This window comes from Notamacropus eugenii, chromosome 7 (genome assembly GCF_028372415.1).
Source record: "Notamacropus eugenii isolate mMacEug1 chromosome 7, mMacEug1.pri_v2, whole genome shotgun sequence".
Lineage (NCBI taxonomy): Eukaryota > Metazoa > Chordata > Mammalia > Diprotodontia > Macropodidae > Notamacropus > Notamacropus eugenii.
Window position 1 is genome coordinate 151,424,679 of NC_092878.1, and position 15,289 is coordinate 151,439,967.

The window sequence follows — 15,289 nt, forward strand, 5'->3', positions numbered from 1 at the left end:
CCCGCCCCTCCTGGGGCTCGTCTCCCAGCGCTGAGGCTTGCCTGGGTCTCAGTGCGAATTTTCTCTGCCCTGGGTCATCTGTCCCTCCAGATCGCCTCCGCCACAGTAGGAAGAATCCCCCCTTGCCACTTTTCCAGCCTCTGGTGTTGTGAGACCACCCGCCCCCTTCTACTGTTCCCGCTGATCCAGGATTAATCTGGGGAGGAATTTTATGGTTCCCTCACGGTCATCAGGGGGGAGGAGAGAGCACTTACTGATCACTCTGCCATCCCAGCTCCTGGAAGTTCAAGTAGTTGACCCACCGATGTCCAGTCTTCAGGCTGAAGGTTTTAAGGGCTGCTGCGCTGATATCTAGCGCTCAGCGGCTCTCATCAGCTCAGCCTCCACATTTTTTCATTGGTTCTTCTGATATTCTTGACCTTTTGCTGTTCTAGATAAATTTTGTTATTGTTTTTTAGTTCTATAAAATATTTTTGGTAGTTTGATTGGCATGGGACTGAATAAGTAAATTATTTTAGGTAAAACTGTCATTTAAAACATTTTCTAAAGTTTAAAGTTCTAACTCCTATTATTATGTACTAAATGATACAAGGAATAGGAAAGAAGTAGGATATATGGTTTCTCACCTAAAGAATCTAGACATCCAACTGGAAAGAGGAAGTAAAGGCATGTGAAACCATTGGTTGTTGTCCTTCGTCTTCAAAGAGGACCAAAATGACATCACCATGATAAAGTGAAATTTCAGTGTGTCCAACTGTGGCTGATCAGACCAATATGAGCTCGGTCTTACAGGTTGGGCACAGATAGTCCATGTGACTATTTGGGGTGGATATCCCAAATTTGAGCATCCTGTATTTACTTTGTACTGTCTCAATTCTGCTCTGCTCAAAGAGCACAGCATCCTTTCTTATGTGGGCACGCCATGCTGAGAGGTCCTGTGTCAGTGTCTCCCATGTTGCACAGTCAAATCCAAAGTTCTTGAGAGAGACCTTGAGAGTGTCCTTGTATCTCTTCTTCTGGTCACCATGTGATCACCTGTCCCATGAGAATTCTCCATAAAATAGTCTTTTTGGCAAGTGTACATTTTGTATTCAAACAACATGGCCAGCCTGTAGGAGTTGCGCTCTCTGAAGCATAGTCTGAATACTTGGAAGTTCAGCTGAAGCAAGGATTTCAGTGTCTGGTAATTTATCTTGCCAGGTGATCCTCAGAATCTTCCTAAGACAGTTCAAATGGAAGCGATTCAGTTTCCTGGCATGGCGCTGGTAGACTGTCCATGTTTCACAAACATATAACAATGAGGTCAGCACAATAGCTCTGTAAACCTTCAGTTTGGTAGTCAGTCTAATACCTCTTTTCTCCCAAACTTTTCTTTGGAGTCTCCCAAACACTGAACTAGCTCTGGCAATGCATGCATCAACTTCATTGTCAATGTGTACATTCCTGAAAAGTACACTCCCAAGGTAAGTGAACTTATCCACAGCATTCAAAACTTCCCTACTAGTCGTAACTGATGGTTCCATGTATGGATGGTGTGTTGGAGGCTGGTGGAGCACCTGTGTTTTCTTAGTTTTAATTATTAGGCCAAAATTAGCACAGGCAGCAGAGAATTCATCCGTACTTTGTTGCATCTTAGCTTCAGAGGCTGCCATCTGCAAGCAGAAAATCATGCACCAACACTCTCTCCACTTTGCTCTTGGTCTGTAACCTTCGCAAAGTGAAGAACTTACCATCAGTCTGGTAGCTGACCTTGATGCCATGTTCTTCCTCATTGAAAGCATTTGACAACATGGCTGAAAACATCTTTCTAAAAAGCACGGGAGCAAGCACACATCCCTGTTTCACTCCATTGGTGACTGGGAAGGCATGACAGCATTGTTCATTATCCAGAACCTGGGCAAACATGCCGTCATGAAATTGATGTACAATATTGATGAACTTCTTCAGGCAAACAAATTTTGACATAATTTTCCATAAGCCTCACGACTAACAGTGTCAAAGGCCTTGGTCAGATCTACAAACATTATGTACAGTTCTGCTCCTGGCATTTCTCCTGGAGTTGTCGGGCAGCAAACACCATAGTGACTGTTCCTCAGCCCTTTCTGAAGTCACACTGGTTCTCAGGTATATGTCTATCTTCCAGGTGAAAGATCAGCCTATTAAGGAGGACTCTAGCAAGAATTTTGCCAGCAATGACTAAGAGAGAGATCAGCCTGTAATTGTTGCAGGACAATCTATTCCCTTTACCTTTATAGAGATAGACAATGGAGGCATCCTTGATCTCCTGTGGGATAAGCTCCTCTTGCCATATAACCTGGAAAATTTCAGTCAGCTTTTGTATGAGCAATGGTCCCCCTACCTTGTAAATCTCAACTGGAATAGAATCAGCACCAAGTGCTTTGCCATATGAAAGGAGCCTAATGGCCCTCAAAACCTCTTCTTCAGTTGGAAGTTCAGCTAAGGAGGGATTGAATTCAACCTGAGGTAAACGATCAGTGGCCTCAGCATTGATTGATGATGGTCTGTTGAGAACACTATGGAAGTGTTCAGCCGATCTCTGTAGGATCATGTCTTTATCACTAATCAATGTGGCTCCATCAGCACTGAGTAGCTGTGATGCACCATAGGTTTTAGCTCCATAAATAGCTTTCAGGGGATCATAAAAGCACTTTGGATTGTTATTATCAGCATAAAACTGAACTTCATCTGCCGTCTTACTCAGCTAGGAATCCTGAATCTCTCTAAGCTTTGCTTGTAATTTGCTTTTGATGGAATTAAATGCTGCCTTCTTAGAGGTGAACGAACTATCCTGCTGGTAAATCCTGTGGAGTTCTCATTTTTCATTTAGCAGCTTCTGAATTTCCTCATCATTTTCACCAAATCAGTCTTGGTATTTGCAAGTGTTCTGACCCAGATGAGCAAATGCAGTGCTGTACACCAAATCTCTGAAAGCTGCCCACTCCTTTTCTGCTCCACTGTTGCCAACTGTGTGTTGGCTCAACTTTCCCTCGAAGTTAGCAACAAACTGTTCATGCTCAGAGAAGTGCTCTAATTTGTTGACATTAATTCTTCTGGTAGTCATTTTGCCTTTGGGGGTGGCACTTTTTATGAATGTGAATATTTAGCTTGGAAAGGATAAGTCTATGATCATTCCAGCACTCTGCACCACATGTTGCCTTTATCACTCTCACATCTTGTCTGTCTCTTCTCTTTACAATCACACAGTCTACCAGATGCCAATGTTTGCTGCAAGGGTGCATCCATGAAGTTTTATTGCATTTAGGTAAATGAAAGACAGTGTTGGTAATGATAAGTCATGCGGTGCACAAGTCTTCAGCAGTAAATGACCATTGCTGTTGCTGTTTCTAACTCCATTCCTCCCTAGGACTCTCTGCCAAGTCTGGTAGTCTGAGCCTGCTCTAGCTTTAAAGTCACCCAGAATGATAAGCTTGTCCTCTTTTGGTACATTGATGATAAGGGTCTCTAGGTCTTTAAAATTTTTTTTTTTACTTCATCAAGGTTTATCATACTGGGAGCATAGGCACTGATGATGGTGGCATGGAGCTTTGCTGCAAGTGGCAATCGCATTGTCATGAGCCTGTCATTCACTCCCTTTGGCAGGCATGCCAGCTTGCTGATTAGATTGGTTTTGATTGCTAAACCCATGCCAGCTTCGCAGTGCTCCCTTCCACTGTGCCCACTCCAGAAAAAAGTGTATCCAGTTCCAACTTCAGTAAGCTGGCCTTCATTTGCCAACCTTGTTTCACTCAGGGCTTCTATTTGGATGAGATACCTGTTGAGTTCTCTTGAAACAAGAGCAATTCTTCTTTCAGATCTACTGGATTTTGTGTTGTCTATTAGTGTGTGCATGTTCCATGTGCTGATGGTGAGTGGAATCATCTTTGCAGATGTTTTTATACATTTTATACAGGTTTTGTGTGTGTGTGTGTGTGTGTGTGTGTGTGTGTGTGTTTTGACTGCATAGTGGGATTCTCCACCTGCCACAGTAATCAGACCAGAGTTGGGTAAGCAGACAATGTTTAGGGCACCTTCCTCACACCAGGAGGTGAGTAGTGCAATCCTTAAAAGGCTGCTCAGACACCCAGGGGGTTGCTGAGTTCAACTGCTGCTCCCAGTGAGAAACAACCATATGGCCTGGGTCACCTGTCTGCAGGGTTGTGACTACAGCTCCCAGTCAGTGTATCCACACCTGCTGCTTCATCACTTACCTGTCACCACGGGACTCTGAGGCATTAGTGAAATGGTATGGATAATGTCTTTTTATTAGTGAGTAAATTGGATTTAAGTGAGGCAAAGCTGCACGAAGTCGTCAACCTCATTCTCTCCTCCAAAGTCATCATAGTCCATTGGCAGGACAGAGTCAAGATGGCTGGCAATCAGGACCTAGTGGATGACGTTGTCATCTTCGGTGTCTAACCAAGCTCTAAGTGCTCTACATCACCTGCTTTATCTGCCTTCATGGCCATTGGAACAAATTCCACCAGAGGAAGTCTTCACATGCTTGGGGTAGGCACCCCCCTAACTCACCAATGGGTTTGAGACCCCTTGGTTACCTTCAACCTGGTTTGGATCATCTGCCAAAATGGTTTACTGGGGTATGGCCACTGCGCATGGTGCAGCTTCTTGGAGTCACAGGTGAGAGATAGGCAGAACAAGTGGACACCAAAGGTGGAGAGAACCCCAAAAAGAGCTTGGCCGTCATCACACCAGAGGTACTGGTCCTCCCTGAACACACCCTACACCCCAACTGAAGCAATTAACAAACAGTGCAAAGAAGTACATGGTTCCGTGCCAATATGAATGGTAGGACAGCAAGAACTATTGAAGGTTAATATGAACAGACACTGGAAGGACCAGGGAACCTATAGCAATGGAAACAATAATAAATCACATTTAAAATTCCAAGAGGATAGGAATCACCTATATGTATCTGTCAGTGCACTAGCACAGTGCTCAACACACAAATAGGTACTTGATAAATTCTTGTTATGTATCATCTTTTACAGTGTATAAAGCCCTTTCATCATGGCTATGCAATAGTTTCCTCATTTTACAGATGAGGAAACTGAGGCACAGTGACTCGTCCATGGTCGCACAGCTTGAAGGTAGCAAAGACAGGATTTAAATTCAGGTCTGTCTTCTGACTCCAAAGCTACTTACTATTTTCTTTCACTGAATTGTTTGCATTTCTCAGAGAGGTGTGGTGTATATTGGTTCTCAAGAGGTGTGACTCCTATTCTATCTTTCCTTGAACTGTTCTTCCTCAAACGTCTCATTTTCCATCGGGCTGACCTCATTGCTTTGACTCCTTGAGCCTCAGTCATTTTGGATTTCATTTACTTCTCCCATCTCATCAGTGGGAAATTCCTTTATCTTGTAAGATCCAGTCAACCTTGGTACTCATAAGTCATGAGTATCTTCTACCCTTCTGATTAGAGGGTGAAGCTATGAGCTCCTCAATCTCTATATAAGGAGAGATAGACATTGTGCCTTTCCCTACTTCCTTCTTATCCTCCCTTTTTCAGCTTTCTTTGGAGTGTTGTTTTTCCCCATATAATTGTATGCTCTTTGAAGGCAAAAATTGTCTATTGTTTTTGTATTTGTATCCTCAGTACTTACCACAATGCCCAGCACAGAGTAAGCATTTAATCAGTGTGTATTGACTACTGACATTTATTACCATCTAATAGACAAGGGAAGATGACAATGTTGATGATGGATGTATCTTTGAACCTGTTCATAAACTAGGACAGATGAATGCCCTGCCCTGCCATCATTTTTTGGATTTATAAATCCTTGGTGTTTAAAGCAATGAAATAGTAATGTTCAGACTCAAAACATCTGAGTCTGAATCTAGGATGTCATACTTATTAGTTTCATCTGGTGCCTTATTAAAATGTTTGCTGGGATTTTTGGCAGAGGAACTGACAAATTGCTACCTAACTGGAAGTCTAGAAATATACCTTTACCAAATGCGCAAATGAAAAATGAGCAGTGATCTCATTATATTCATATTTATTTTGTCAGCAACCAAGAATTAAGAAAAATTTCAAATTCCAAGGGGAGCATTTCTCAAGAGTTTGGAAATAATCTGCTGCCTCTTCATGAAGGATCATTAATATGAACATCATCTTTGGTGAAGAGGAAGCCTCGTTGCCATTGCTTTTCCATTTTCAAAGAGGACTCGTGACATCATGGGGCGATGTCTTGACTTACATGTGAACTGAAGTGAGGCAGAGTTACACCAAGACCCTCTCTTCCTGCGTCATCAAAGTCCTATGACAAGACAAAAATCAGGACAACTGGAGATGGCCTGGGATGCAGTGGACAACATTGGCACCTTTGATGTCTAACTAAGATCTAAGCTCCACTGTACCTGCTTCAGCCCCCTTTATGGCCATTGCAACAAATTGTTCTCATCTGCCCAGTTTGCTGGAGAAAGTCTTCACATGCTTGGAGTGTCTGTTGGTTACCTACAACCTGATTTAGTCCATTTGCCTCCTCAGTTTTACGGGGGTGTGCCCCTGGGCATGCTACAGCTTCTTGGAGCCATTGATGAGATCTGGGTGACAGGTGGCTACCAAAGGTGGATGAGCTGCCCTGGAAAGGTCTCAGCCCTCACTCCAGAGCGCCCTATGCATACCACAAGCCTGCTACAGCGGAGAGAGTGAGGCCAGAGGATTTGGATTCCAATTCCAATTCCACCCTTTAATATGTGTAAATAGCCTTCAACAAGTTATTTAATCTCTCTGGGCTTCACTTGTGATTCCTAAGGTTCCTTTCAGCCCTGAAACTAATATCTTTTATTGTATACTCAAACGTAAGAAATATGAAATCAAGTTTCTAGCTCCTTGATATATTTGCTCTCTTCTGCCCTCTAGCTGTGCCCTATAAAACTGCACATTACTGCGGAATGTTTTAATGCAGAGTAGTGGCAGAAGTTCTTGAGAGCAGTCCACATCTCTGGTGTAATGGGGAACTGATACAGGTGCAGGGAGCACCAGAATACTTGGCTGATGCTAATTCTCTCTCTCCTAGGGAGAGGCTAGAGAGCCTTGCAGAGACATTGGAGCAGTTGTAGACATTCTGTAACTGGTACTGCTTGGCTAACTTCATGGGGAATAGAAGACTTTTTGATTGATTGTGGAGGCATCAAAAAGAACCAGTGATCAAATCCTCAGCCATTTCCTCGTGGCTCTTTTGCTCTTGGCCTGACTCCTGTTAAATAAGAGATAATGCTTTCAGGGAAGAGGTCTTGGGCTCCCCACTGAGCTTGACGTGTGGCCCAGTGAAAATGGACTCTGTGGTGCTTGACCTCTTCATTTGTTCTTTTCCGATGTAGTTGAGGAGATTGGAGCTGCCCTTTGTTAATATCAAAGGGCTAGGTAAGCAAGTGTCCAGGTGTCCTTGCAGATTTGCAGCCAGCTAGAGCACTGATGAAATCAGGGGATAAGGGAGTGGTCTTTGGGAGAGACCTTTAGGACCCAGCCCAGCAGTGGCTAAGATGAGGACTCATCTGGCAGTCATTCCACAGTCATGGCAGTCATTCCACATCTGCATATGAACTTGATGAGACCTATGCAATGTAAGAATTGAGCTAAGTTTCAGCCCATTCTTCTGGAGACTGAGATGAATTTTCTCTGAAAGTTTTCTGTTCATTCACATTTGACCATTGTCTATTGGGGAAAGGCTCTTGTTCTTATGGATTTGAATCAGTTTCTAATATATCTTAGAAATGTGACTTTTATCAGGTAACTAATATTCTCCAATATTATATTATTTTCACTTTAAAAAATCTGTCAATTACACTGAACATTTTTTGATTGATATAAATTTTCAAGTAATGAATCTTCCTCTAACATCAGTTAAGTTAAAAAGTATTTATAAATTTTTATATAACTTTAATTCTGTAAGATATCCCTCCATATTAAAAAATATATATATATTGATATTGAGGACAGAGCCAAGATGGTAAAAAAGGCAGGGACTTGTGTGAGCTCCCCCAAATTTCCCTCCTAAAAATGAATTCTTGCCATACCAATCAAACTACCAGAAAATTATTTTCTATAGCTAGAAAAAATAATATCCAAATTCATCTGGAAGAACAAATGGTCCAGAATATCAAGGGAATTAATTAAAAGAAGTGCTAGGGAAGGTGGCCTAGTCATACCAGATCTCAAATTGTGTTATAAAGCAACAATCATCAAAACCACTTGGTACTGGCTAAGAAATAGAATGGTGGATCGGTAGAAGGTTAGGTACGCAAGACACAGTTATCAATGATTATAGCAGTTTACTGTTCAATAAACCAAAGGAACCCAGCTTCTGGGATAAAGACACACTGTTTGACAAAAACTGTTAGGAAAACTGGATAATAGTGTGGTGGAAATTGGGTATAGACCAATGCCTGACACCATACACCAGAATAAAGTCCAAATGGGTACATGATCTAGGTATAAAGGCTGATACTATAAATAAGTTAGGGGAGCAAGGAATAGTTTATTTGTCAGATTTATGGAGAATGGAGAAGTTTATGACCAAACAAGAGAAAGAAAACATTATGAAATGCACAATGGATCATTTTGATTACATTAAATTGAAAAGTTTTTGCACAAACAAAGCCAATGCAATCAAGATTAGGAGGGAAGCGAAAACTGGGAAAGAATTTTTACAACTAGTGTCTGTGATAAAGGTCTCATTTCTAAAATATATAGAGAACTGAGTCAAATTTACAAGAATATAAGTGATTACCCAATTGATAAATGGTCAAAGGATATGAACAGGCAGTTTTCAGAGGAAAAAAATTAAAGCTATCTATGGTCATATAAAAAAATGCTCTAAATCACTATTGATTAGAGAGATGTAAATCAAAACAACTCTTAGGTACCACATCACACCTATCAGACTGGTTAAGATGACAAAATAGGAAGGTGATAAATGCTGGTGAAGATGTAGAAGAGCTGGAAAACTAATTCATTGTTGGTGGAGCTATGAGCTGATCCAACCATTCTGGAGAGCAATTTGGAACTATGCCCAAAGGACTATAAAAAATGTGCATACCTTTTGACCCAGCAATATCACTTCTAGGGCTATATCCCAAAGAGATCATAAAAATAGGAAAAGGACCCACATGTACAAAAATATTTATAGCTGCTTTTTTGTGGTGGTCAAGAACTGGAAATCAAGGGAATGTCCATCAATTGGGGAATGGCTCAACAAGTTGTACTATATGAATGGAATGGAATGCTATTGTGCTATAAGAAATGACAAACAGTCGAACTTCAGAAAAACCTGGAAAGACTTATACGAACTGATGCTGAGTGAAATGAGCAGAACCAGAAGAACATTATACACAGTAACAGCCACAGGGTGCAAGAAGTGTTTCTGATAGACTAAGTCCTTCACAGAAATGCAAGGACATAAAAATTTCCAAAGGACTCGATGGAAAATGCCATCTGCATTCAGAGAAAGAACTATAAAATCAGAATAAAGAATGAAGTAGACTGTTTTCTCTTGTGTTATGTTTTGTTTTTCTCACCCTTTTCCCCATTCATTTTAATTCTTCTATGCAACATGACTAATGTGAAAATGTGTTTAATAAGAATGTATGTGTAGAACCCATATAAGATTGCATGCCATCTTGGGGAGGAAGATGGAGAAAATTTAAAACACATGGAAGTATTTGTTGAAAACTGAAAACAAATAAATTAATTTAAAAAAATGAATTCTGAAGGGGCAGAAGCCACAAAAGAATGGAGTGAAGCAATTTTCCATCCCAAGACAACTTAGAAAGTCAACAAGAAAGATCTGTCACACTGGGGGAGAGGGGAGTACACTCCAGCACGGGCTGTGCCAGCTCAGGTTGCACCCCAGCAAGCCAGAAGCAGATCTTAGAGGCAACTGAATCGGCAGGAGCAGGAGCAGCATGGCTTCAGATCACAGATGGTAAGAAGTTGATCAGTAGGGAAGGAGATTACAGGGATCCTTTGCTGGCACTGAGTGTAAGACTCTGCTGCATTACCCATATGTGGATCTGGGTCATAGTCCCAGAGTGAAGAGGAACAGTAGCACCCCAGAGTTTGCAACCACAGTGGAGCTAGGACCCTGGTCACAATTCCAGGGCAGAAAAGAGTGTTTCCAGTCACTGACAGACCAGAACACAGGCCAGGAGAGTAATAAACACACTTCTCCCTAGATCATATCACCTTGGAAAAACTAAAAACTCACAGACCCTCAGAACTAGCTCTGAAAATAGCTGCATAAAAACCTAAAAGTTGGGATAGTGCCCCCTCCACTCTGAGAGCAGAATCCAACTTTAAAATAAAGTTTAAAGTCAAGGAATAGACTGGAAAAATGAGCAAACAACAACCACAAAAGGAATTTGATCATAGAAAGTTACTATGTTGACAGGGAAGATAAAAGCACAAAGTCAGAAGAAGACAATAAAGTAAAAATTGCTGCATCCAAAGTCTCAAAGAAAATTGTGAATTAGTCTCAGGCACAAAAATAATTCCTGAAAGAGCTCAAGAAGGATTTTAAAAGTCAAATAAGAGAGGTAGAGAAAAAATTAGGATGAGAAATGAGGGTGATGAAAGAAAAAATCATGAAAAAAGAGTCAATAGCTTGGGTGAAGGAAGCACAGAAAAAATACTTAAAATATACTTAAAAAAAGAATAGACCAAATGGTAAAAGAGGCACAAAAATTCTACTGAAGAGGGGGAATCCTTAGAAAGCAGAATTGACCACATGGATAAAGACATTCAAAAAAAATCACTGAAGAAAAGAATGACTTAAAAAGTAGCATTGGCCAAATGGAATAGAAGGTATAAAATCTCACTGAAGAAATAGTTCCTTAAAAATTATAATGGGGATGAATAGAAGCTAATAACTTCATGAGACATCAAGAAACAATAAAACAAGAGACATTGCCTAATTTATAAATGGACCATTATATAATGGTCCAAAGATATTAATATGCAATTTTCTGATGAGAAAGCTATCTAGTCACATTAAAAAAATGCTCTAAGTCAATATTGATTAGAGAAGTGCAAATTAAAACAACTCTGAGGTACCACCCCAAACCTATCCAAGAATTAATATGAGCAGATCAAAGAGAACATTGTAAACAGTAATAGCAATATTGTACCACGATCAACTTGTGAATGACATATTTGTTCTCAGCAATACAATGATTCAAGACAATATTGAAGGATTCATGATGAAAAATGCATCCATATCCAGAGAAAGAATTGATGGGGTCTTAATGCAGACCGAAGTGTAATTTTTTTACTTTAAAAAGTTTTTGTCTGTGTTTTCTTTCACAACATGACGAATATGGAAATATGTTTTGCATGGCTGCACCTGTATAAACCATATGAAATTCCTTGCTGCCTTAGGGAGGGAGAGGGAGAGTTTGGAAGTCAAAATGAAAAAAATTAATGGTAAAATCTTTTTTTAACATGTAATTGAGGAAAAATAAAATAGCAAATAAATATATTTAAAAGGGGAAAAAGTATTGATATCTTTTGTTTTTAAATAACTTTAATTTTGTCATATTCCTATCCAAAGAGTCATCCTTTGTAAAAAAAAAAAAAAGTTGAATAAAACTAACCAACACATCAACTGAATGTTACAGCATGTGCAATGTACCATGCCTACAGTCTCCACTTTTCCAATGAAAGGAGAATGTACATTTTCTTATTTTTTTCTTCTGGAACAAATTTGATTATTATGATTCTATAGAGTTTATTTCCGTTTACATTACTGTTGTTATTGTATGTATTTCCTACCTTGTTCTACTTACTTCATGACTCTTTGTGACCCTATTAGCAAAGATACTGGAGAGGTTTGCCATTTCCTTCTGCAGCTCATTGTACAAATGAGGAAACTGAGGTAAAGAGTGTTAAGTGACTTTCCCAGGGTCACACAATTAGGAAGTGTCTGAGGTCAGATTTGAATTCAGGAAGAGGAGTCTTCTTGATTCCAAGCTTAGTGCTCTATTCACTGTGCCATCTGCTTCACTCTGTATCACTTCATATAAGTTTTTCCCTACTTTAAAAATTTTTTTTAAATTATCATTTGTTGTGGTGCAGCAGTATAATGCCATTACATCCATGTATTTCAGTCTGTTTAACCATTCCATCAATAAGTGTCTACCTCATTTCCAGTTCTTTGCTCCTACCCAAAGTGCTGCTATAAGTAATTTGGTGCATATGTAAACGTTCATTTTTAGGTGGGGACGTAATTGTTATTTCAAGTTTTGAAAGGTTGTCCTATGGAAGAGGGAACTGGTATACTATGCTTGTCTCTCCCCAAAAGATAGACCTAGAAGTAATGAAGAGAAGGTGTAGAAAGGCAAGTGTAAATACAATGTAAGGAAAAATGTCTTCTTGGAGCTGTCCAAAAGCTGAAGGGGCTGACTTAGAACAGAGGATATTTCTCTGACTAGAAGTCTCCAACTGAGGTTAGATGACAACTTGTTGAGGACGTCCTAGTAAGTATGCTTTTTTAGGCCCAGTCAATCATAGGAAGGGGTGGGGCAGCTGGGGGTTTGAGGGGGAGCGCCATAGAGCATAGAACACTGGGTCTGAAGTCAGAAAGACTCATCTTCCTGAGTTCAAATCTGACCTCAGACACTTAGTAGCTGTGTGACCCTGGACAAGTTACTTCACTCTGTTTGCCTCAGTTTCCTTATTGGTAAAATGAACTAGAGAAGGAAATGGCAAATCACTCCAGGATCTTTGCGAAAAAAAACCCAAATGAGGTCATGAAGAGTCAGAAAGACTAAAAACAACTGAACAATGATAACAAAGGACTTTTATTAAAAAGTCAGACACTGTACTGTGTTGTGTATACAAGTTTAAAGAATAAGTCACAATGAGCTTATATTTTAATGGGGAAAACAATAAATACATTTTTAAAACTTAGGCTAAATAGTTAATCAGTATAAATAATGTGCAATGTAGTCAGACATAAAATAGTCTGGGATGAAGAACTCTAATACTTGGGGGAACCTGGAGAAGTTTGATACTGAAGAAAGTCCTTGACTTGTATCTTAAAGGAAGAGAATGTTCTATGAGGAAGTACATTTTGGGCATATTTCTGTAAAAAAGCACAGAGATGAGAGATGTGATGTGTTTAAGGACCAGAGAGAAGGCCAGTTTGGCTGGATGGCAGAATTTAGAAGGGGGTTATGACATTTGGGATTTTTTCCAACTCTGAGCATCAGTGACATATTGTCTAATCTGGAACATAGCTCTTTGTGTATGTACCTTATAGTCTCCTAATACAATGGTATCCAAACTTTTTTTTAAAAAATCACCTCCCCCATTAGTAGTAAAAAATAAATTAAGCATACACACCCATTTGTTTATGCTTATTTATAAAGTTTATGCATATCCTACTATACTAGCAACTACGTACATTTTAAAACTTACATAAGATATGAATTGAAAAGGATGCAATAAAGATGATTTAATATTTGATTCCAATGTTAATAAGGAGACACTGGAATTTATTGTGTAGTAATGTGGGACAGCTAGGTGGTGCAGTGGATAGGGTTCTGGGTCCAAAGTCAGGAAGACCTGGGTTCAAATCTGGTCCTAGATACTTACTAGCTGTGTGACCCTGGGTAACCCTGTTTGCTCCATTTGCTCACTGTAAAATGAACTCGAGAAGAAAATGGCAAAGCACTTCAGTAACTTTGACAAGAAAACCCCAAAAGGGGTCACAAAAAGTTGGACACGACTGAAAAATGACTAAGCAACAAAAGTTTCATAGTCAAATCTATGCTTTAAGAAAATTACTTTGGCAGTTGTATGGAAGATAGATTGGAGAGAGGCCCATTAGGAGGTCAAAGGTAGTGGCTGTGAGCATAGAGAGAAGAGGACAGTTGCATCTGATGTGGAGATAGAACCAAGATTTGGTTGTTGATTGGATGTGTGAGGTGAGTGAGACTCTAAACATGACACAGACATCTTGAAAACCTAGGTGACTAGAAGGATGGTGATGCTCTTGAGAATAATAACAGGGAAATTTGGAAGATGGGTCTGGTTTTTTGGAGAAAGAAAATCCACATCACAATTCATTTATACCTGCTCAGCCTGTCTTTCCTGTCCCAAATGAAAAGGCGAGAGGCTCTTACCAGACACTATCTCCAAAGAGTCAGGCACCTGCCCATGATCTTCACATAGGCCGACAGGGACAGAATTCAAACAGGAGTATGTACACATCAGAAATCCCAAACACTGCAAAACAGGGAGTGGTTTACTGTTTTGCTGATTGTCTATATTTAAGAAAGTGATGGAGAAAATATTAATAATGCAGACTAAAGTTAAAAAGCATGTAATATGTAAGGATTTTTTAAAAACAGCTATTAAATATCAGCACACCCTAAGCTTCTGTTAGCAGAGGGAGGTAGTGGAGTGAGGAGTGGGCTGTTAGGGGATAAGAGCAGGTGGGGTTGTACTAGAGACAGGTTCCTGATTAACAATTACAGTGAGATTAGAGTATAACATGTTTTCCTACCCTCTAACTGGTTGATCATTCAAACTTTGCAGTCAGGAGACCCTGATCCTCCAGTAAAGCACTAACTTGCCTTAAGCAAGGATCAGCCCTGAAGTGGGAGACTTTTTCATTATCTCTCCCAAGGCTTAGCACAGTGCCAAGCACATGATAGATGTTTAATGTTTGGTGAAAAATGAAACCTTTGTACCCAAGGCATGAAAATTGTTGGGAACAAATAGTAATAAGGGTAAATTATGCTAAGTAATAGTAACGCTTAATTACTTGTATTTAATCTTTAGTCATCTACCGATTATGCCACTGCACTGTCCATGCACAAAAACTTTTGGGACACTGTATATGTGTGTATGCATACATATATATGTATATATATACACACACATATGTATACATACACACAATATACATGCATATGTAGATAGACAAATGATTAATGGATAGATGGATGGATAGATAGACGGATAGACAGACAGACAGACAGATAGATAGATAGATAGATAGATAGATAGATAGATAGATAGATAGATACACAGACAGACTTTCCTTAACACTGTCTGTCTTGTATATACACACAGTTCTTTGCAGGTCGTCTCTCCCATTAGAATGTGAGCTCCTTGAGGACAGACACTGGTCTCTGCTGTTTTTTCACATTCCAATTAGCCCAATACGTGGCCCATAATAAATTAATAAATTCTTAAGCTAGTAAGCGTCTGAGGCTACCTCTGAACCAGGTCTTCCTGACCCC